Below are 26,011 nucleotides of genomic sequence, written 5' to 3' on the forward strand. Positions count from 1 at the left end.
CCAAAAGGTCAGAGAAAGAAGCTTGAAAGTGGGAGACCTGGCCTTAAGAAACCTGGAAGCCACAGGAAAAAGAGCGGCAGCTGGTAAGCTAGCACCGACCTGGGAGGGCCCGTTCAAGGTAACAAAAGTAGTCCGGCCAGGAGTATATCGGATTGAAGATATGCAAGGGAATCATGAGCCCCACGCTTGGAATATTCAACACCTAAAGAGGTATTTTCCCTGATATAGTTGTAAAGAAAAACATTGTATTCTGATAAATATGAAGGAAACAAGTTATTTACACAATGAGATTATCTTTATTATCATGAATAATATTCCTCCATGAAAAAGAAAGGTAGGTGTACAGGATCCCCTAGATTTCCTGAGAGCACAAACAGTCGGCGGGGCCCCGAGGTCACCCCGGAACAAAAACGGCCAGGATCCCGTAAGATCTCCTGGAGCAAAAACAGCCGGCGAGGCCCCGAGGTCATCCCGGAAATACAAAGAAGACCGGGATCCCCTAAGAACTCCCGAAAAAACAAAGCAAAAACAACCGGCGAGGCCCCGAGGTCATCCCGGAAATACCAAAAATGACCAGGATCCCGTAAGATCTCCTGGAGCAAAAACAACCGGCGAGGCCCCGAGGTCATCCCGGAAATACCAAAAATGACCAGGATCCCGTAAGATCTCCTGGAGCAAAAACAACCGGCGAGGCCCCGAGGTCATCCCGGAAATACAAAAATGACCAGGATCCCGTAAGATCTCCTGGAGCAAAAACAACCGGTGAGGCCCCGAGGTCATCCCGGAAATACAAAAATGACCAGGATCCCGTAAGATCTCCTGGAGCAAAAAATAGCCCGCGAGGCCCCGAGGTCATCCCAGAAATACAAAAATGACCAGGATCCCGTAAGATCTCCTGGAGTAAAAACAGCCGGCGAGGCCCCGAGGTCGTCCCGGAAATACAAAGAAGACCGGGATCCCCTAAGAACTCCCGGGAAAACAAAGTAAAAAACAGTTGGAGAAGGCCTTAAGACCATCTTTAAGCAAAAATTTCCCATATCATGTGCAGGGACAATTCATAAAAATACAGTTTCGACCTCACAAGAAAGATGAGTCCAAAGGCTACCAAAGAAAGGCCAAATTCCGACCTCCCGAAGGAGTTCGGGACACTATACCCAAGAGGCACTAAAATTGAGAAATGATCGTTGACGCTAAGCTGACTCATCTAGCCTAGAAAGAGGTCGAGGCAGCAAATAGCCCGAAAAACATCCAGAGGTATGAGAAACATCACAGGCCATAGGTACAAAAGCCCAAGTAAAGAGTAAGGAGCCGAGCTCCCAACTCGGATAGACTCGCCACATAAAAACGCTCGAAAACATAGAGGAAGGCAAATGAAGACGGAGGACCGTGCTCATAACCAAGAAGAAAGGAAAAGTCATTTAAAATAAGCCCACACAAGCATATACAGAGTTTAAGGATTTACCCCCTCACCACCCATATAATGAAAGGTTGAGGAGGTAAAGGGGGCAATTTGGGAAGAAAGGACCTCAGCTTCATTTCCTGACAAGTCAGAACTAAAAGCAAAAAGGCAGCCCTGCTAATCACCATTAGAAGGTATGTGATCTGACTTCTCATGAGTTCAGACAGTTAGCTAAGAATCGAGCTCATGACTAAAGGTTAATCTAATTCAGAAAAAGCTTATGAATAAAAATATAGAGTGTAAGCATTACAGTTACGAGAAGGAGAGATAAATTATAAAGCGAAAAATAGTTCAAGTAAAAAGAAATTAAAATTTCATTAAGAATACAGGGCTGTTACAATCTACTTATCGGACGAGGTTGAAGGAAAGATAGTCCTTAAAGGACTTACATTTGTAAGAACATCCTCGCCTACATTATGTTTATTTACAACTGTATCTGGAGGAAGCCCGGCATCCTTTGGGTCAGATGTCTCAGTATCAACAACAGGGGCAATCTCCAATCCTGGATTGAGGTCCTCCCCTTCAGATTCGGGGTCGCCTCCTTCAGACTCAAGGGCTCCCATGTCCTCCCCATCCGGCTCGGATTCTTCTTCAGAAGATACAGCTGACGGGCCTCCAACGCGACAGTCCCCTCTAGGCATAGGGAAGTCATCTTCTCCATACAACACCGGCTCACCATCAGAGTCCACTTCGGCCATACGAAGCTTTGCCAGAGGAGTATCAGGAGCATGTCTAGCTTCCCTTATGCCGCGATTGTAGCCGGTTACGTACATGCGGAAGGCTTTCTGGAGAACAGCAGATTTCATGTCTGCAGAGGCTTTATATTCATCAAGATGTGATTCACAGGCCTCAGCTATAAATGCCTTTAACTCAGGAGAATCTTTGTAGTCTTGAAGGTAAGCTTCACAGGCCTGCTCAATCTTTCTTTTCAGCTCCTCCGACTCCTGATATTCCGCTAGACACCTCTCGCGTTCTAGCAGGACCTTGCCTTCAGCATGTTTCACCACCTTGAGCAGGGCTGAACATTTACGTTCCAAAGTCCTGACTTCATGTTTAAGCTGTTGATGGCGAAGTTGGGACTCCTCCGCCGATGAAGCCAGGACTCTGATACGTTCAGAGCTCGTGCTCAGCTCCTGCTCAAGGACTTCCACCCGAGCTAGGGCCCTCTCCTTCTGAGCATTCATCTCATTCAGGTGAACTTGAAGTCCTTCAGAATCAGCCTTTAAGGCTTCATATTGGCACTGGACTTCATTCCTCTGACTTACAGCCTCATCTCTTTCCTGAAGAGCCGCTGTCATAGAGGACAGCTGCTTTAAAACTTCCACACAACGAACTTCCACCTCAGCTGTCCTCTCATCAGACTCCTTGAGAACCCTGCGAGTACGAGACAACTCTGCTTCCAGGGATTTGGTGTGCTCTGCTGCCTCAGCCGCTCTGTCTTCAGCTCTTTTAAAGGCCTCCAACGCAGAGTGCAATTCCACCTGGAGGGACTGGGAATGTTCCCGGGCAGCTAGAAGATTGCCTCTGGCGTCATTGGTGGCAGATATATTCTCCCCCAGGCGCGCCTCTTCAATCTGGCGATCCACGGACTCCCGAAGGGAGTGGTCGCGAGCGTCCACCTCCATAAAAAGACCCGTCACCAAGTAGGGGAGAACAACCGTCAAAAGAAAGAAATAAAGAAGACCAGAAGAGAGAGAAAAATAATTTACCATCAAAAGCATCTCCCTGATTGTATTCCCGAGCTCTTCACGAGATCGGGATCGGAAGGACGCTTGCTCCTTGGTAGAACTGGCTAAAAAACCAGTAAGGGCAAGCAGGCGTGGATCCGAGGCCTCTGTAGCTCCGCCGAACATCCGTTCTCTAAGAAATTCGGCGACGGCATTGGCCGGAGATTGAGAGGTGATGTCCGCTACGTTCAGAGTGTCGTTGTCAGTAGAAGACAATAGAGGTACAACAGGAACATTTTTTCCCTTCCCAATAGGAGGAAGGGCAGGAGAAGATCCTTTGGAAGCCCTGGGCTTCTTCTGGGCAGGAGGAGGGGCAGATGTTCCATGAGGCGCTGGACGCTTGTCCCCGATTTTCCCTACGGGGTCTCCAGACTCAGACCTGACCCCCACAGGGGCAGGGGCACCCCTGGCAGGCGCCTCCAAGACGTCATCCTCCACAAGGACGATCTCTTTTCCCTTCCCAGGGGCCTCCTCATCCTCGGCAATGGGGGACTTAAATTTTCCCCCTGACACCTCTTTAGAAGAATGAGCAAGACCCAACTGTGCTTGTTTAACGACCTCAGTCTGCTCCACAATGGCTAGAGAAACTTCCCTCACACCCTCTGAAGAAGCTTGAGCAGACTTAGGCTCTTCAGTAGGCTTAATAGTCAAGGCCGACTTGCCACGACTAGATGGCCGAAATGACTTAGAGCCTCGAGAGCTCAGCTTAGGATCTCGAGAGGAAGCCTTGGTAGGAGGTCGGCTAACTTTCTTGGAAGAAGCAACTTGAGCCACCTCTGCAGCGACCTCAGGCACCGAACGCCCAGCCCGAAGGGCATCGAAAATGGCATGCATATTATCCCGAGACAGGACTAAGTTCTTCGGATGCTTGATCTCTTCCATTTTGAAGTCAGAAGCTGCAAAAACACGAAACTACGAAGAATTAACGCATTTTATGATATCATTTACAAAGAAGAAACAGAATCACTGAACAAGGCACTATACCCGTGTCGTGGATATCCCTAAGATTAGACACAAACATACACTTCTCGACGTCATATTTCCTCTCAACAGAAGTCAATCGAAGCAACCCCACCTGCTCAATAAGGCTTAATCGGGGCAGGTCATTGCAGCTCGGAGGAACATCCTCCCAACTTAGATCCACTTCCCATGATAAGGCGGATTCTAATTTCAGCTCCACCACAAGGAAATTCTCAACCCATTCCTTTATGGAATCCTTGTAGCCCGTGAAAAGAGACAACCCACTACGGGGGGAAAAATAATAGAAATTCTGAACCGCCCTAACGAGACGGAAGAAAGTGACGAACAGACAGGCCGTGGGTGTGAAACCCCAGCTTCGGCAGATGGATTCAAAACAACTCATGAACAGAATAGAATTTGGGGATAACATCCGGGGGGTTACTCCGAAGTATCGGAAAACCTCGACAAAAAAAGGAGTAAAAGGGAAAGGTAGACCGAAATCCCTCTGTTTGAGGAAAAAGACTATACAACGCCCCCTCTGGGGATCCATCAAACCAGGGGGGGAGGGTTTGGAAGAACTATCCTTTCATTTTGGAAAGGAGCTCGAATAAGATAAAGCGGAGTATCTAAATACCTCCGAGAAATATGTTTATTTATGGTAGAAGAAGTGATATGCGACCTAAGATTAGCGACATCCGGGAGCTTTGGACTCTCCATGGAAGAACAAAGAAGCGTACCTGAAAACGCAATAGGGTGGAAAAAGCAGAAGAAGTTGCAGGAAAACAGAGAGCAGAAGAGAGCGAGTTTCTTCAGGAGACAGGGAGAATTCGAAGTGAAAGGCAATAATGAGATGAAACGTTGTTCTGAGCAGTTTTGTCTTGGAGCGGCGCGATCATTAATTACTCTCGAAGTTTACCCTCTCAACGGTTAGATAATAACCGGCGAGAAGGTAAAGGGGCAAAGAGATGACCGCTGGGCTTCTCCACTCCTACAAAGGGCCAGGCCCACGGCAATAGCCCATCAGCCGAAGGCCCACACGCTATCTACATAAAACAAACCCAAATTGTCAAGACCTTGAGACCGAGCTCCAATTGAATCTCTCGCTCAGGACGACCTGACATGCAAAATGCATATCATCGCCACTCAGGCAGCAAAAACCAAGGAAAAAGAGCAAGTCATAGAAAGATCCAAGGAGACAAACAGGGGGAAGCATGATAAAGGTCAGACTTGCTTATCACTTAAAAAGGTACAGGATTTGACTCATCATCATTAAACAGAGGCTACGAGCCCAGAACGAAGCGATAAGGACGCCGTGGAATCATACAAAGTTATGGGTCAGAAGCTCAACTCATTAATTAAAAGCAGGGCTCACAAGTCAGTTAGCCCAGCTCGAAAAAAGTAAACCGAAAGCTCAGTTGGCTAGTGGAACTCAGAGCTCGACCCATTGATTAAAGACAGAGCTCGCAGGTCGGTTAGTCTCGCTTGGATAAAGTAAACCGAAAGCGAGCTCACAGGCCGGTTGGTACAGCTCGGGAAGAGTAAACTGAAAACTCAGACTAGCTAAATGGATTCTGGGTCTGATCAATTAAAAGGCAAGACGGAAAAAACAATATCGCAGATTTCTCAGAAAAAACCATGAAGAAAGCAGTCTCAACACCTCATTCATAATAAAGAAGGAACAGTTCGGGTATGAACGAAAAAACAAAAGTTTCATTACAGCACGTTACAAATACCCACATTACAGAATAAAAAGTTATCCTCTGCGGATTTACATGACCAGATACATCATCTACGTTTACATCACTATCACCTATCACACTATCCTAGTTCTCGATACAGAGGAACTCTCGGATACGAAAAACGAGCCCTGTAGGCCGGCCGAGCTCTGCTTCGTTATTATAGGGGAATTGAATAAGTTGGTTCCCATAAGCATTTCTCACTGTTCTCCTATAGGCAAACATTCGGTTGCCCAAGTGTGATTCACGGTACATACGAACAAGCTCAGATATTATGTGCTGTTCGTATATCACGCATGAAAAACATAAGTCTTCGAGTTACGGCTTCAAGAAGATCACAGAGCATATATTCGAAGGCATCAACGGAAGCTTGACTGAGTGCAGCAGATCTCAGCCTCTCATAATACAGGTATTCCACACCAAAGGGGAAGATAAATTGATCATTTTCGCCACCTCCATTTATATCAAAAGCAGACAACAAGGGCATCGGGGAAATCTCCTTCTCGAAGGAAGGTAAAGTCAAAGTAGACCCCTCAACAGACCATAGCCTCTTTGGAGAACGAACAACAACCAGAGGAGCAGGCCAGCCAGACGATCTGGGTAGAACAGTTTCAGCGACCTGCCAAATGGCCCTACCCATCAACCGCCCTACTAGGAGGACCTTTGAAGCAACCTTCAGACTCCCTCGAGGTAATATCAGATTTTCAAGAGGTTTGGACTGACCTATCTTTATCTCAGGTACTGCAAAAAGTTCCAAACAGAGATAAGTCAGGATAATCTTTTGTCAAGATAAGGAAAGCAAGATTAAAGCAAACCTCTGGGGCAACAAAGCAATGAAGTCCCAGGCTCACCTCAATCCGTTTGAAGAAGGCGTCAAATAGATCCTTTGCAGAAAAAACAGGAGAATCTCGCTGGAAGAAGGAAATAGACAGAGGGCTGGAAGGAAAGACTCCCTTTCTCTGACAAAGAGCCTAAGAGTGAAGAGGAGTTGACGCTGATATATACTCAAAATCTGAAGTCTTAGCACAAAGTAAAGTAGCCCTAGACTCTGAGCCCGCGATGTCAAGATCTTTAAAAGATATTCATGGAAAAGGAAAAAAGAGGCATGTCCAGGCGATAATGACAGGAAAGTAAAAAGAGCAGAGTATATGAGGGGCAAGGAAAGGCCAGAAAGGGAAAGAGGCATATGGGATTCAAGAAATGAGGAATGACAAAAAGATGAAAGGGAGTTATGAAGGCACCTACACACGAACAGGCGCGGTCATAATGGTTCTCGATATTCACCCCCTCGGCAGTCGAAGCAATAACTGCCAAGAAGGTGAAGGGGCAATTGATGACCGTTGGATTTCCCTACCCCCAATCCTGGGCCTAGATTACGGCCACGGCCCATGAAAGGAAGGCCCGCACGCCTTCTCAAGTAAAACAGGCCCGGATCATCAGATCCCTGAGGTCGGACTCCACCAGATTCTTCCTCATCGAGATCGGCCCAGCCCGTATAACCTCCCCACGGATTCCTTCTCCTCCTGGGTTCATCGTCCAGCCCAGCTCTCGGCCCAGCCCAGAATCCAGAACGAGACTCGTCATACAGCCTGGCAGATCCGCTCAAGTGTACGCACGGGGGAGAATCAGAGGCCGTTACGCATGGAGCAGGCGCCTGATACCCTCGTACGCCCATATCTGTATGGCAGAGACGCGTGGTCCAATCATGGGAGAGCCGTTATACGTCATCAGCAAGCAGAAGAAAAGGATAAAAGGGATACCCCTCTAGAGAGATAGGCCAAGTTTTATTTTTCAATACAAAAACCCTTGTAAAACCCTATTCTATTGGATCTCAGATCATCAATAATAATAATAATAATAATAATAATAATAATAATAATAATAATAATAATATACGTGATATGCCAACTATACTATCAAATTAACACATAAACTATTCAATTTAAAAATTTACAGATTTGCTAAAATTATACCAAAATATAAAGGTTGAACCAATTAAAAACTAAAAATTTATATTAAAATGTAAATACGCCTAAATATATTAGGCCTTTTAAAATCGATTGACAAAAAAAAATATTAATGTTTATGTAATTTTTATATTTTAATTTAAAATTTTAAATAAATTTTAAATTTTAAATAAATTAACTCAATATTTATATATAATTTTAAATTAATTTTTAAAAATAAATAATTCAATTATTAAGTACATCGATTTTATTTTATAGTAATAATTCTTTAAATATTCATGTCTTATTAATGGATTTTGCAGTTAAAAAAAAAATTAAATCAGCAATTAAAATTAAAAATATCAAAGATTAAATTTAAATCACTCCATTAAATTTACATTTTATGACAAAATATAGTATTCAACTACAAAAATTAATAATAATTTGAATTTAAATATATATTGCCTAGTTTATTAGAAATTAAAATTCTAATTTACACCCTAAAAACTAAAATAAAATTTCTTATCGTTAATTATCAGCTAATAATTTTTATTACCCTTTAATGAAAGTCGGTAATTGATGATGTATGGTCTGAAACTGTTCTGATATATTCTTTTCAATAATCTATTTAATATAAATTTTACTTTATATAAAGATAAAAACAATATTATAAATTAAATATTTATGTTAATAAAATTTTTAATATATATACTTGTAATTTTTTTTAAGTCTTACATGAATGAAGTATTTTGAAAATGAAAATATATCTTCGATTTTTATCGATAAATAATTAATAAATTTATTATTAATATTTTAAATAATTAATAAATATTTAGTAATTTATTTTAATGATTAATTTTTTTGTAATAATTTGATCGATAAATTTTTTATATTTTTATTTTTTAACGTTTACAATTAAATAATAATAATAATAAAATGAGTAAATTAAAAAAATAAAAAAATAAGAAGAGACCCTCGATGTAAAGATTAAATATATTATTAAGCTACTTATTATTAACTAATGATACATGTTAGGGGAAGTAATTAATTTTTTTTAGAAGACTATCCACCAATGGACATGATTAAACAATAATGGAGATCATATCACAAATCTAAGCTAAAGCTTCAATAAAATTAAATAAATCATTGGATTCTTATTAAAGAAATAAGAAAAGGAAATTAATTACTGAAAATAAATAAAATTTGACAGAGAAAAAAAATGCGCCAAATGATTATGATAGAGTATCTCACATGAGATTTTGGCACTTTATTATTTAATTAATTGAGTTTTTACGGTTGTATAAAGTTTTTTTTTATTTTACTGGCAATAAAGATTGCATTATAAAACTATAATAGCAATAAAGGTTATAACAGAGAATGTAACATAAATTTAAAGTATATAATGTCCAATTTATTAGTTTTTAAGGCATAATTTAGCTACAGTATCTATTCAAATATTATAATTGCAAGGAATATGGCAAAAAAAAAAACCTCGACAAACCAGAAGTAAGTGCATTTCCATTACTCCCGATTGCAGAAGTTAAAAGTTGTGAGTCGGTTGTGCAAACAAAAGAAGTGAGACCACAACTGAAAGTAAAATAGATACATTTCAGCATGGCTCGCGCTTCACTTGCTAGGATCGAAAAACATCGAATGCGCCTAGTTAAACCATATACAAAATGGCCACAATAGTCATTAACAATCACAGTTATTGCAATTGGCAAAAACTGATTCTTTTATACAGTATAAATTTAAAAAACGTCCTAAGACAATAAAGAACAAAAAGTCTGACTACCCACTGGATGTGGAACATGGTCAGACGGAGCAGCAAAAACACCAATATATTGCAGCTGTGAAAAGTCAAAAGAGATCAGAGAGACGGCTTTCAAGGGGTCCGAGGCCACTTTATCAAACACACAACGATTGTTTTTTTTTTTTTCAAATATGCCATAAAATCAGAACAAGAAGAGCTAAGAGCATAGAATCCTCATGTTCTAACCTGAAGTGATCAAGTAAAGATTCCCACCAACGAACAAAACTGGGAAAACCAACCCCCTCAGTTTTATAAGCACAAGGGCTGCAAACCAAATTAACCAAGCAGAGTACCATAGAAAAAACATATGATCTAATATTTCGGATGCAGAATGACATATAGAGCAAGTAGAGTCCACGGAATAACCATGTTGAGCTAAACTAGATAGCACAGGTAAAGCATTATGGAGCAAGTATCAGAGAAAGAATTGCAAATTTGGTGGGACCTGTAGAGACCATACACTTTTCCAAATGCCCAGGAATCATAGAAGATGATGGATGAGAAATCGAAATGGTAGAGCTAAGATGTGGCATCAAAGACCAATAACCAGATCGAACAATATATTTACTATGTGTAATACCCGGCTAGACTCCGGTATCGGAATTTCTACCGTCCGGTGGAATCTCGGATGTCGGAGACCTCTAGAAGGGTAAAATCATGTTTTCATAAAATATTTTAATGTATTTTATGGTTTCAAGTATGAAAGAAAATGAATTTTTGCATGAAAATAACCTTAGAGGAAAACCCAGGTTCGGCCGCCGAACATGCATGCGTTTTGGAGGTACGTTAGGCCTCCGAAGGCATAAGCGAGGGAAGTCCAGCCGCCGAACATGGCATGCATGCGAAGGCACATTCGGCCCCCGAACGTGGCCTGGCCAGCCACTTATAAAAGGGTCCCTTTGTCCGAACGGGCGAGCTTTTCTCCCCATTTTCGGCCAAGGTGAGCTCTCCGCCGTCCCTCACCAATCTTGAGCCCTTTCCTTCAAATCTTCATGATTTTCTTATGAATTTTCACTTGGTTTGAAGATCTTTGAGCAAAAGAGCAAGTTTGGAAGCTTGGAGACCAAAGAGTGGATTTCTCCCTACCTCCAAGCTAGGATCGTCTTTCCTCTCGATCTTCAAGAGGTAAGCTTCGATCCAACCTTTCTTGCATGTTTTAAACAAGTTTTATGAAGATCTATGAGGTAGAAAAGCATGTTAGGTTATTGTTATGTTTATGGGTTTATGGTATGTTTATGAGCAATGTGGGTTGTTTATGCTTGTTTGATGTGTTGTAGAAGGGGTTTAGGATAGTTTGAAGCCCCTAGGAGCTTGTATGCTTGAGTGTGCATGTTGTAGAATAGGAAAATGCTTGATTGTTTGAGTTGGGAGGCATTTATGCATGTTGAACCAAGTTTCTGCCCTTTTGGGAGAAACCAGGTTCGGCAGCCGAAAGGACTTTCGGCCGCCGAACCTACCTGTGGTGGCTTGTTTCGGCTGCCGAACCCTGCCCCCGAAAGTTGGACTTTCGGCTCTGGAAGGGAGTTTCGGGCGCCGAAGGTGCCCCCGAACATGCATGAGTTTCGTCTCTGTCTGGCACTTTCGGCCGCCGAAGGTGCCGCCGAAGGTGCCGCCGAAGGTGCATGACTTTCGGCTCTGGAGGGACTTTCGGCCGCCGAACCTGCCGCCGAAAGTGTCTTGTTCAGCCATTTCTTGCATGATTTATGTGATGGTTTTAAGATGTTTTAGGGGGCTTTTGGGGAGTATTTTTAGAGTTATGTTCATGTATGTTAGGTCCCTCATTTGAGTCCACCTGTGTAGGTTCGGACCCGAGGAACCGAAGACCCCAGCAGTGAGTCAGCTGCTTCAGTGTCTGGTCAGAGCTATCCAGAGGTGAGTGGAACCAAACTTAATATTTTAAATTGAAAATTAAATGATTTTATCATGTTTCATGCATCATGATGATGTAACAGGATGATTGCATTAGTACACGAATATGTTGCATTGCATTGCATTCTTTGTTGCTGATGTGGGTGAATGTTGGATGATCCATTTAGTCCCTGAGGAAGACCAGGACCCCATTCTACGGCCTGACACGGAAAGGAAAGACCAGGACCCCATTCTACGGCCTGGCACGGTTATGGGACTCGAAAACCAGGTGCCCAGATGAGGCCCTGGGGCAATGGTAAGTAATGTATGTTATGACAGGAAGACCAGGACCCCATGCTACGGCCTGGCACGATTGATGCTGGGACTATTTGGTGACAAGTTCACCCAACCCTTGATGTGATTAGCTGTGATGTGACGCATTTCATGATATCATATGTTTTAAATATAATATTTTATGATTCTGCTCACTGGGCTTTATAGCTCACCCCTCTCCCTTAACCCCCAGGATTGCAGGTACAGGGTAGACCAGGAGGTCAGCAGGAGTAGAGTAATGATTATGTAATAGTTAGTAGATGTGGACATGAGTTGAATTGAATGTATTGTAAAAGTATAGTACAGTAATGTTATGTAATGGTATTATTGAGGATAGAATTGTGCTTGACCCTAGTATGTTGTTAATCCCTTTGAGTGCATGATTTTGATGATGTTTATGTAAGCCAAACTCGATGCATGTGATGTCACCCCATGGAGCATTGATGAGACTCCTAAGAGGGGTTAATGCTATGTTAATGATTATGTTATGTATGGAGCATGCACAGGTTGAGTTTGGTGAACGAATGAGAAGAAAAGTTTAAAATTTTTATGTATGTTGTCGATCATGTATGGGATTAATCAGGTTCACGGGTTATATGTCAGGCTTGCTACGGGTCCCGGCGGCCTTATGCCGATCTGGATCCTAGTGCCGGTAGCGGTCCGGATTTCCGGGTCGTTACAGAGTGGTATCAGAGCCCTAGGTTCATATGGTCAGACTTAGAGTGTCGGGCTCATAGATGTTCTAGCAGGTCAAGCACAATAGGAAAAATCATGTCCACTAGGATAGGATGTGGAGTCCTGTCTTGAATGATGATGTGAAATGCCATGATTATATGCATGTGCATTAATGTTATGCTATGATATGTGATGTATGTGATGCGAGTTCATGTGTTTACACATGGACCATTTAACGCTAATGTTTATGTGATGTGTGCTGTATTTCAGAAAACAGGATGAGAGAAACTCGTCGATCTGCAAGATTGATTGGAGTACTACCCCAAGACGAGGGCACGGATGCCCGTCCTCCTGTATTGCCTAGGGCAATGTCAAGTAGGTCCAGCAGAGAAAGAGCAGTTAGAAACCCTAGAAGATCTTTGAATCTGGGTAGAAGCAGATCAGTGAGGGGAACAGTACAAGGTGGAATGTCAGAGGATGTGGGGGATCAGATGGATGTGGATCAGAGGAGGGATGGCGGTCTCGGAGTAAGTATGTCGGAAGAGGGAGTGGGAGAGTCCCAAGGAGGCACTCAGGCCTCGGGATTTGTGCAGCCACCTTATTACCCACCCTTTTCACAAAATCCCGGGTATTCGATGGGAGGTACATCGGATTACCCTAACTTTAATCCTTACCCCACACACATGCCATACCCACCTTATTACCTCTAGAAAGTGGAACTGACATGTGAAATAGTTTCCCTTCTCTAGAAAGTGGAACTAACATGTGAAATAGTTTCCCTAGCAAGAGAATAGACAGTTAAATTAATCTATCTTGGAATACAAAATAAAGTCTAATTAAATCCATGAGATAGTAAATCTCTACAATCCTTAACAATTTGATTAAATTCAAACCAATCTTCCCAAGAGTTCAAAATGGCATCAACAATAACTTTAACATCTGACTCAAAATGCACATTATAGCCATTATGTTTATGAAGCCAAGAAAGAGACTTCCTGAGTGCTAAAATTTCAATCATCTTAAGAGGAAGAACAATTTCATAAATGCCCATCAACCTCTTTGAAAAGAACCATTGGAGTCCTAAAGCACTGCTGCAAAAGAAGTCATATTCTGTTGTACATGGATGCCAGCATCAATATTGTATTTAAGGTCACATCTATGTTAGTAATATGCTCTATAGCAAATATGTTAGTTGTAGTTGAATATTATTTTTCATGTATTTTAAGCATTTGAATACATTATCTAAAAGTTGTTATTTATCTTTAGAGTTAATTTAATTGAAACTCGAGTAAAGATAAAGTTCACGAGACTATACTATTATGCAAATAAAATTATAATGTCGTTATAATTGTGAGATTCCTATTATATTTAAGTAATGTCTCCAAATATTCCTAGTCGATATTTTTATCATAATTGGATAATGAGTAGAACTGTTGAAACTGGTACATATTATGTTCTTTTTTTTAGAGGAAGCCACTGATTTCATATGTTGAGATATAAATAACTAATATGTAGATGATTATTTTATAAATAAGTACACTGAATTGATTCGCTTGAGAAATTCATATGGAAAATAACATGTATCTGTGAGTTATTCAAGTGATGGTTGTGTAAGTGATCCGTTGACTTGAAATCAATAATTAATCTTACATAGAGATTTTTATGTTTTGATTCAACTTACACGTTACTTAGCTCATGAGTAATGAATAAAGATGAATTAGATATATTAGAAACTGCATGAAAGTGTTTATGTAATTGAGATAGAATTCATCACCCTAGGTTAAATTAGGTAATGTCCCATTTGTTCTATACTAGAATTGATCATGAAATTCTTGCGCAAGGTGGAATGAAATTAGCAAATGAGATTTGAAATTTCATTCAATCGTTCAATGGCTAATAAATGATATCTAATATGATTTACATTGTAGATACGTTCCATGTATTAAATATTAAATCGAGACATTTGTGATGAAGAGATATTAATTACACTGAGAAACGTACTGAAAGGCTAAATCAAACCACTTTTGACATTTCGAATATTTGGATAGTCTTGACATGTTGCTAGATAATATTTTTTACCTTCAAATTAATTAATTAGTTAATTATATTCATTGCCAAGATATTTGAAACCTAATGGTCACATGCATAAAGAATTGTATGAGAAAATAAAATAAGAAGTTAAATCATATAGGACTTTATTGCATGTAAATTGACATTGGGGTAAAATTGTAATTTGAAAAAATTATGATTTTAATTTAATTAATTAAATAGGAATTTAATTAAAATAGTCTAAAATTTTTATATGGTTTGTTTATTAAAGTTCTGGATCATAGTTATAATTTATTTATTTAATTAGTTAAATAAATAAATATTATTATACTGAAATTCTAGAGTTTTAGTATAAAAGAATCTCTTATGAGACCCTAGAAAAAAAATTTTGAGAGCCTCTAGAATTTATAGAAAAGGTAGAGAGCTCATTCAAAATCTCTCCCATTCTCAAACCCTCAGAACAGTTATAAATTTTTTCAGTAGAGACCGAACACTTGGTCGATTTATAGTTTGCAACAACCCAATCAATACGAATGATCTTGTATTTTTGCTGCAAAGAAAATAAAATATATTTATTTTCTCTTTAATATTATTATTTTATTCATTAAAATATGATTCATATCGGTGAAAATTTCTATTTTTCTATTTCTTCCACTGTGTTCAACCGATTGAAAATCCAACTATCTGCCCCTAAGCACAAGATGCACATTTTGCCACTCAGTGAGGATCTTGGGACCTAAAGCAACCACTTCAACTACAGTTGATTACTTTCGATGCCACAAAAACTAATTTCGTTGTCCATGTACTCTAAGCAATTGAATAAACTTCTTCATCAAACAACGATCAATATATTGCGAAAAGGATTATTTATGTAAAAAAGTAAATAGAAATAATTACAATGAGCAACATTAAAATATATTCCCTTCGTCCCATAATTTTTGTCCATATTTCTTTTTTTAATTGTCCCAAAATTATTGTCCATTTTCTTTTTTAGACTATAGTAATATATAAATTGACTATTATAACTCTATTTATTTATTTTTTATTTCTAAGAAATCTCTCAAAATCTCTTTTAATATTTAATAAAATTTAATGTCTTGGGTATTATTAGAAAGTTAATAAAAGAAAATGATCTTTTTTAATATGTGTGAAAAAATAAAGTAGACAAAAATTATGGACGGAAGGAGTATCATTCATTTATAACTAAATATATAATTTAATCCCTAACATTGATATACAAAATGTCAAACGATACTCTTACCTTTTTGTTATTCACTTTTATTACTCGACCCTATAAAAATATAATTATTTAACCCCTTATGTGATATCTTAAATTTTCTAGATTTAAATAATTTTAATTTATAAAGTTTAATAGTGTAATAATTATATTTTACAATATTTATGTATTAAATAGTTATACTTTTATAAAAATTATTAAAAGTTACAAAGTAAAGATTATGATATTAACTGACTTTTTATGTAAATATTATATTTTACAAAGTAAAGATCATCATTCGTGCAGCTGCTCATCCCTATGCATTACACCATCATAGTAGGAAATATCATCCACGATTAAGCGAAACCTACGACGAGATAAACAAAGTAAGGGGATAAAAATCATACATAGCCAAAGCAACTAAGGCTATAAAAACCACACATAGCCGAAGAAAAGTAGTTCAAAAGCCAAGAATATGAGATGTATGCTATTTTTATCCACTAATGAAAATTTTGAAAACATAGTCCTCTATTACTAATAACAAGATTAGAGGAGAGAAGTTTTCAGTTTAACCGAAAAAATCAAATCAAAATGAATTATTCAGTTTAATTATTTGGTTTATTTGATTTGGTTATTAATTTTAAATTTTTTTTTTTTATTTTCGATTCGATTCAATTAAATAACCGAAAGCAAAGAGAAGAACCGAACGACCGAATATATATATATGACACTTCAAAAAACCCTATCCCTCTCCCTTGTTTTTATTTTAGTCATCACCCTTCCCCACTCCTCTCTCTCTATCATGCTGCCCACAATGCTGTGATTTCTTTTCTTTTTTTTTTTTTTTTGTTTCAGTCAATCAACCTCACCTCAACTCCTCTCTTTCTTTTTCAGCTACGACTAAGATGTTGCAATCTCCTCACGATTCCCCTCTTTTTTCTTTCTCAGATGACCCAGAAATATAATAGCGACATGCAAATTGGCCTCTTCCTCGACTTCCTTTTTCAGATGCCTCGGCCTCTTCTTTTCTTCTTCTTCTTCTTCAAATCTTGTTGATTCCTCTTTTTGATTGGGCTTGTGTACAGATCTTATTATTATAAATTAAATTCTTATTATTATAAATTAAATTCTTATTATTTTGGTTTATTTGTTAATTTGAGTATAGATGTTGATTATTTTAGTTAATTTTGAGTATAGTTCTTGATTATTTTGTTTGATTTGGAGTATAGCTCTTGATTATTTTGATTGATTGGTCATCTTCTTATTTCTCCTTCTTCATTGATGATGGTTTTTTTTTTTTTATGAAACTCTTTTAGATGGAATTTGTTGCAAGTTTCTTGTAAAATTTGATACCTGTTATTTAGAATTGTAGATTGATTATATTTATTTATATCATATTGATTTAGTTTGGGATTGTTGTTAATTAAATTTGAGTTGTTGGTTTTTTTTGTTTACTTTAGAATTCTTAAAGAATTAGAATTCTTATGTGATTTGGATTATTAGAATTTCATTTTGTTGTTTCAAAGAACACTATTGGACTTTAATATTGCAATGCAAGTGTATGGGATTTTTCTTAGATTAGCAGTTCAGTTTCAAATTGAAACAGAACCAAATCAAATTAATTCAGTTTGATTCGATTCTTCTTAATTTCGATTCGATTTTGATTTAAATTTTTATTTAATTGATTTTTTGATTTTTTAATTTCAGTTCGATTCAAAATCGAATCGACCGAATACTCTCTCTAAGCAAGATAAAACAAAACTAATAAAACCATAACTAATTTTTGTGTACTAAAACTCTGTTTGTTTTCAAAAAAAAATAATATGTATTTAGAAAAATTCTAAAAAATATTTTCTAATAAAATAAATTATGTTTTTATTTTTAATTTTAAAAACTAAAATACATTAATAAATTTATATATAGAAATCTTAATAAAATTCTTAAAATATAAAAAATGATTTGTTTTTTTAAAAAAGAAAATCATTTTATTTAAAAATGACTTAACCTTTTCTTTTCTAGAAAAATATTATCAGTCGACTAATTTTCTATACTCGAGAAAATATGGAAATAAATAGAGCCTTAAACCACAACTAATTTAATTAATAAATCTTTAATGAACTAATTGATCCTTTCCATAATTATTGATGTTATTTGCATCATATTTTTCCGAGTATAGACCTACATTAGGTTGCTTTTCCAACCTTTCCGATACTTAAGTTAATATGGATACTGAGTTAATAATATAATAGACTAGAAAAAATTAGCAAGCCTGATTTTAGAGGTTATGAGCTCCCTTATACAGTGTAATGGATAGAGTTTAGATATTGTTAGAAGAGTATGAGATAATAGAATCATATCTAGAATAAGATATAACATGCTACATGAAATATGATATGAAAACTTATACATATAAGGATAATATCCTAATTGCGATTAGGATTCTACCACTTTATTAGGAATTATAGTGTATGTGAATAATTGACGTGATTTGAATTATTCAAATAAGATTTAATATAATTTATTATCGATCTACATCAGTAGTCCCTCCTTTAGAGATCGAATCTTTAGGTTCAATATCGGATAATTACTGATGTTGTTGAGATTAGATTGAAGATGGGGCAGGAATAAGACTATGTTGTGATTGGCCACAACCTATAAGGGAGAAAATGTGAGGTAGTAGTGGGTGTCCATAGTAGCCACTCTGACGCTCAAGTCAGTATCGTGACAAGCAGAGAGAAGGCAACAAATGGTTTAGAGCTTTTAGTGTTAGAGCATAGCGTACCTTTGTCTCTGTGATCATTTCCCTTTTATACTGTAAAAAGATATAGATAAATATAGCATTTTCTGAAAATCCAGCGATGAAGTGGCCGGCTGCTCAGTAATGGATATTACCAGCTAATGGATTGATGATCCCGTGATCGTAGGCAAAGCGAAAAAGTATCTAGTAACAGTAATCCTATGCCAAGACTTGGCCTATTAAGGGAGGGCGAGTCTTGATGGTAGTCTGAGTATTAAAGTGTCAAGGTCTCCCTTTTTATAGTGAGATCGCATATCCCACTTGTCAGATCCCTGTCACGTGGCCCTTATTTTGTGGTGTTAACTCATAGCTTTCTTTGGGCAGATATTATATAACATCAGAGGTCCTCCACTGGTCTTCAACTTTTTAGGTTCGAAGGTGACTGTTTGCCTTTTCGGTTTAGGACACGTGGCATGATCTCGGTTATGAGCATCGTTTCGCTTGCCTATTGATCGCCTTATCTTCTACGCTGCTTTCAAAGCTTTGTCGACTATTTCATTGTATAAAAACCCTTCTTTCTTCTTTTTGGTTCACAATAATTTCTCATGGGAGAGAGGAGTGAAGGTTTCTTCTTCTTCTGTTTTTTGAGGGTAACCAAATCTGTGTAGGAGATAGCATCATGGGCTATCAGATTTGTATAGGGGACATCATCATGGTCTTCGAAGGGTAACTGAATGCGAGTTTTCTTGAAGGTGTAGGCACACTGCTTAACCCTATGTATTGGTTCAGCGTTGCGACCTCTGAGGGGTTGGATTATGCGAGATTGATTCCGAGGGCAAGGCTAGAAAGGTAGTTGGAGAGACAGCTCTTCTCACGACCTTTCAAACGGCTTCCTTTCATAGATTTTAAGGATTTTGATGTGATAGGGACTTTTGATGTAATAGAGATTTTCGATGTTATAAAGACTTTTGATGTATTAGAGTGTAACAGCCCGGAAACCGAACTACTACCGGCGCTAGGATCCAGATCGGCTTAAGGCCGCCGGGACCCGTAGCAAGCCTGCTGTGAACTCTGTGTACCTGTGAAAGCCCATACATGATCATAGATTTTCTGTAAAAATTTAAAACTTTTCTCTGTACCAAGGCTCAACCTGTGCATACTCTATCTCTGTGCTGTAAACCCCCTGCTAGAGCTCTCATCTTTGCTCTAGGCGGGTCATATCTATATTCTGTTAAGCCTGGTTTTTCAAACATATACCATAAAGCATTTACATAAAAAGATCATGTATACACAAGGATTACAACTCTTATAATCAAGCACCATTCTAAACACTATACATCATAACTATCTCTTTACAATTACATGTCCATACTAGCTATTACAAAACTCTATACTCTTCCTGTACCCTGCTGACTTCTCTCTGAACTCTGAACCTGCAAAACTGGGGTTAAGGGAGAGGGATGAGCTATACTAGCCCAGTGAGTAGAACATGTAAAATAGGTGAATAAAATATGCTCTCATGAAATGCATCACATCACAAGTAATCACCTTCCGGACGGACTGAAACAAAACTCCCTTCTCTGTGCCCGGCCCGCGAAGGAGCTCCTCAAGTCTTTATTAATCATGCAGTTGCCCGGCCCTTTGGGCTCCTCAGGACTTGATGACATGCAATGCCCGGCCCTCAAGGGGCTCCTCAGGTCTTTATTAATGCCCAGCCTTCAAAGAGGCTCCTCAGGTCTTTATTAAGAGTAAGGGCTAATGAATCAACTCTGTGTCCGTCCGCACATACAATCAAATATGCAGTGCACATCTTCGTGAGTACTAATGCAAACACCCTATCACATATCATGATGCATGGCGCATGCTAAAATACTCATTTGCTCATGTTAAAAAGAGTTTAAGTTTAGTTCCACTCACCTCTGGCTGACTCTGTACTAATTCTGCAGGTTCTGAAACTGTGCTCACTGCTGACCTCCCTGATTCCTCTGGTCCGTACCTACACAGGTGGACTCAAATGAGGGACCAAACTAACTCAAGAACATCTCTAAGAAACTCCCCAAAACCCCTCTAAAAGATCCTAAAGCAAACACATAAAACATGCAAAAGAAGGCTGGACAGAGCACTTTCGGCGGCTGGTTCGGCGGCCGAAACCCCCCTCCAGAGACGAAACTCAGGCATGTTCGGCGGCACCTTCGGCGGCCGAAAGTCTCGTCTAGAGACGAAACTCATGCACTTTCGGCGGCCGGACCTCTACCTTCGGCGGCCGAAAGTCTCTTCTTAAACCGAAAGCCTAGCTTTCGGAGGCAAGCTTTGGCAGCCGAAACTGCCTCCACAAGGGGTTCGGCTGCCGAAACTCTCTTTCGGTGGCCGAACCTGGCTTTGCCCTCTTGGGCAGAACCTCCTCTGTTTCATGCAAAACTCACTCAAAACTCACCCAACACGCATATCAACTACTCCCAACTAGCATATACACATATATATGCACAAAGGGGTCTAAAACTAACCTAAAACCCCAAACAAACATAGCACATAACACTCAAGCATGCTTGAACACCAAAGATCACCATAAACCTCACCTAAACCTAATCATGCATACTACCCATAAAACTTCCATAAAACCTTTAGAAAACATGCTAGAAGCTTAGGATCTATTCTTACCTCTTAAAAATCTTGAGGATAAGTGACCCTAACGTGGAGATATGAAGATCTTAGCTCTCCAAGCTCCAAGCTTCCAAACTTGCTATTCTTGCTCAAAACTTCAAAACAACTTCAAAACTCTTAAAAACTTTGAAAGATTTGGTGAAAAACATGGAAATCATGAAAGTCAACTTGGAGAAGGTTTGGAGTCACCTCTGGCTGAAGATGGAAGCAAAATATCATTCTTCCACCGACTTGGCGCCTTTTATAGGTGGCTGGCCAGACCACCTTCGGCGGCCAAACGTGCATCCGAACCCGAATGCCATGCAAGTTCGGCGGCCGAAAGTGACCTTCGGCGGCCGAACCTGGCATTTCTCCCTAGTTGCTTTTCTTTCAAAAACTCAATCCTTTTAACACTTAAAACATTAAAACAAGCTAAAAAACTTTAGAAAACATATGTATTACCCTTCTAGAGGGTTCCGACACCCGAGATTCCATCGGACTACAGGAATTCCGGTGCCGGACTCTAGCCGGGTATTACATAGAGACTTTATTCAAGTCTATTTCTGAACTCCTTGTATCTTTTGTAATGAAAATATATGTTTTGTATGCTTTTGTGCGCTTCCCTTATCGCCACCATTTTTGCCAACTGAAGGGGGTTAAAGCGTATCTTCTCTAACGCTCTTTTAGTCATAAAATAGCCTTTGAAAAAAGTAGGATTAATACCTAGGTATGTGGCCCGGCGGACTGTCATCCTTCCATCGCAAAATGCCTTAGGCGGGTTTGTGACCTGGCCTTATAAAAATTTGCCTTATGGCCTTGATTCATGGGACCAATGCTCATGCGGTCTGGTGGGAACCATCTCATGGCCTGGTCTGGCAAAGAGTGCCTTGGGGTCTTGATTCGTGGGACAAACGCCCGAGTGATCTAGCGGGAACTGTCTCGTGGCTTGATCTGGCGAAGAGTGCCTTGTGGTCTTGATTTGTAGGACCAACACCTAAGTGGTCTGGTAGGACCGCCTCGAGACCTAGCCTGGCGAAGAGTACCTTGTGGTCTTGATTCATGGGACCAACGCTTGAGTGGTATAGCGGGAATCGCCTTGTGACCTAGTTTGGCAAAGATTGCCATATGGCCTTGATTTATAAGACCAATGCCCGAGTGGTCTAGCGGGAATCGTCTTGTGACCTGGCCTAGTGAAGATTGCCTTGTGGTTTTGATTCGTAGAATCAATACCTGAGTAGTCTGGCGAAAATCGCCTTGTGACCTAACCTAACGAAAATTGCCTTGTGGCCTTGATTTGTGGGACCAATGCACGTGTGGTCTGGTGAAAACCGTCTTGTGAGCTGGCCTGGCGAAGATTGCTTTGTCCGTGGAGCAAAACCTTACCTCTTGCTTGATTCATAGTTCTTGATGGACAGATAGGACATCCTCTGCTACTCGCTTAGTTTTTCCCTTTCCCTTATGAGGTCTTTTGGTGATGACATATACACTTCTAGCCATTTCTAAGAATGAGAAAGAAAAGTTCATTTTTTAGAGAGAAAAAAAGGACTAAGGGCCTGGCGTGAACCCAAATGAATAGAAAGAATCCAATGGGTTTCCCGATAAATATTGCTGAGATTAGATTAATGACATGGTTGGAATGAGACTATACAGTGATTGGATAGAACCTGTAAGGGAGAAAATGTGAGGTGGTGGTGGGTGCCCACGGTAGTCACTCTGTGACAAGTAGGGAGAATGCAACAAATGGTTTAGAGCTTTTAGTATTAGAGTATAGCTTAGTTTTATTTCTGTGATCATTTCCTATTATACTGTAAAAAGATGAAGATAAATATAACATTTCTGAAAATCCGGCAATAATGTAGCCGGTTGCTCGATAATGGATATTGCCGACTAATGGATTGATGATTTCATGATTATAGGCAAAGTGGGAAAATATCTAATAACAGTAACCCTAGCAGAAAAATATCTAGTAATGATAGCCTTGTGCCATTAAATTATCTAGTAATTAATAAATTTCTCATATTATAAAGTTTAACTAATAATTCTCTTAAAAATAAATAAATTAAATTAAATTTTTATAAATTTTTTTTATTTTAAATACGCTACGAAAATATATATATTATTTGAAATATTTCACTTACAATATGAATTTTATTCATAGGAATTTATCCACACGTATACATAATTTCTATTTTTTAACATTATTTTTTTAAATATAAAAAATTGAATACTTTTATTCAAAATACAAAATTTCAGAGGATAGTGCTGATACTTCTTATATAAATTATTATCAACTAGTACAAAGAAATTGCTTGTGATGATATCATATGATATAATTATTCATTTTCAATTAACTAAATACTTAATTAATTAATAATTAATATAAACGAGATGCAACATCTCATTCCATCTTTCTCAACCCTATATATATATATCTATGATCCTTTGCTTTTAAAGCAATTTTTCTAATTTTTTTTATTATTTTTTAAAAAATTTTCTTTTGGATTGCCTCAGTCTTTCTCAAATCATCACCTAGCATTATTGCCTTTCTTGTTAGCTCAATGGCATAACTAAAGATGGGTTTGAAAAGTGTACTCTAAATAAAATAAGGACAACTTCCCTGAAATTTTCAGCAAATTTCATTTTCGAAAAATAAGGTAAATTTTCAATTTGGTGTTTGGTCCTTTCAAAGACAAATTAAAACTATTGGAACTTTGTTATGACCCATGAAAATGATAGCTAGCTAGTCAACTATACAAAACAGATTGGAGAGGTACAAGGTCTTTTGTTTGATGTGATACCGGCTAGCAGAATTTGATTTAAATTAAAAAAAAAAATAAGTGAATTAATTAATTTAAAATTTTAATTTTTTTATTTGTTTTATTTTTTATTTTATTTTTTTATATTTTAATTTAATTTAATTTTTAATTATAAAAATCGATAAAATTAAATAATATATTATTTTTAATAATATATATAAATTAGACTATAATTAAATCGATCAGTGAATATAAAAATAAAACATATTTTTATATAGCTGTTTAATTTATTTGTTCGCATTAAATTATTGAAAAAAATAAAAGAATAATTATTATTTAAAAAATTTATACGTTTTACTATCCTAATTTAATTCAATGGATAAATGCACATCCATCGTATAGGAGAGTTAGTTTTGAGTTTTGATACCCTCAATTATTTTTTAAAAAAAAATAAATAAATTACAGTTTAAGAAAATTATGGACACATTTAATTAGAAACTTGCCAAAATTAGCTAATATACAATTGTCATATTTTCTATTTTAAATTGTAATTTCCTTCATTTTTATTTATATTGTTATAAAAGACTCTAAATATGGTAACTTTCATAATTTTCACCAATGAATGTTTTTTATTATTATTATTATTATTTATTATCAAGAGTAAGGAGTTGGGGATGGAGGAATTGAGAGTAGAACCCATGATTTGAGTGTACTTTACTATATGGCTTGCCACCTAATTAAGCTGGGGTTGACTTTACCGATTAACGATTAAAATGGTGAAATTGAGAATTATAATTTGAAACGGATTGTATACAGTATGATATTTACATATCCACGTATTTATCTTTTTATAAAAGAAATATTAGTTAACTTGTTTTAAATTTAATATTTATATTTAATAATTATGTGAAAATTTAAATATTTTTTATATATTTTTTTATATTAAAATATTAATTTAAATTATTTAATAATTTTTATTTAGACATATAAATTCCTAATATTCAGTTTTCTCATTCAGATGGGAATGTTATATTATTTCCATAAATTTGTGATCCTCTTATCGCAATTTAACTATATTATATCAAGAAAAAATATATTTATGATGTAAATTATTTAATAAATATATCTCTGAAGTAAATTATTTAATAGTTATAAAGTAAGTTATATATAACTATTCGCAATTTCATATCCCACCAATGCTAGAATCTTTTCAAGCTGTGCAGTTATTACACTTTTTTTATTAAATTTTATGATACATTTATTATGAGAGTAAATAGTATTCGATTCAAATCGAAATAATTAATTGAATTGATCAATTTTAAAAATTTTATTTAATTTTAATTTTTTAATTTAATTTAATTTTAATTTTTTTAAAAAATAAATTATTTTAATTCGACTTAATTTTAATTAGAAAAACAATACCATACTATGTCCTTTTCAATAAGACTTCTAATTTAAATTTTATTTTCCCACTCTTTAATACCCCATGCAGTCATCATTCACCATACTTCATCTTTTCAATTTCCCTTGCTCCAATTTCATCTCCTTTCTAGGGTGAGCATTCGGTCGGTTTAGTTTAAAATCAAATCGAACCGAATAAATCAAAAATCGAAATTTTAATATTTATAAAAATCGAACCAAATCGATTTGGATCAGAAAATAAATCGAATCGAACTGATTCGATTCAGTTCGATTAGGTTCAGTTTGATCAGTTTCGATTTTTAATAAATTATTTATTTTTTACGCTTTATTTTTAGTATTTTAAAATTTAATTAAAATATTTTAATCTTAATATGATTTAATTTTTCTATATTATTGAAAATAATATATTATTATCACTAATCGGTTCGATTCGATTTTTTTGATTTTTTACTGATCAAAATCGAATCGAACCGAAATAACCGAAATTTTTAAAATTAAAAACCGAACCGAACCGAAATAAATAAAAAACCGAACCGAATTTTTAAATTAATTCGGTTCGGTCGGCTTTTTCAGTTTAAACCGAATACTGCTCACCCCTACATTTTGCTAGTTCACCATCGCCGTCGACCAATGGAAGATCTTATTGGTTCGACGTTGTCATTGTTGTCGCTCCCCTCTATATTGATTTAACTCG

The sequence above is a fragment of the Manihot esculenta genome, chromosome 7, assembly GCF_001659605.2.
Source record: "Manihot esculenta cultivar AM560-2 chromosome 7, M.esculenta_v8, whole genome shotgun sequence".
Taxonomy (NCBI): Eukaryota; Viridiplantae; Streptophyta; class Magnoliopsida; order Malpighiales; family Euphorbiaceae; genus Manihot; species Manihot esculenta.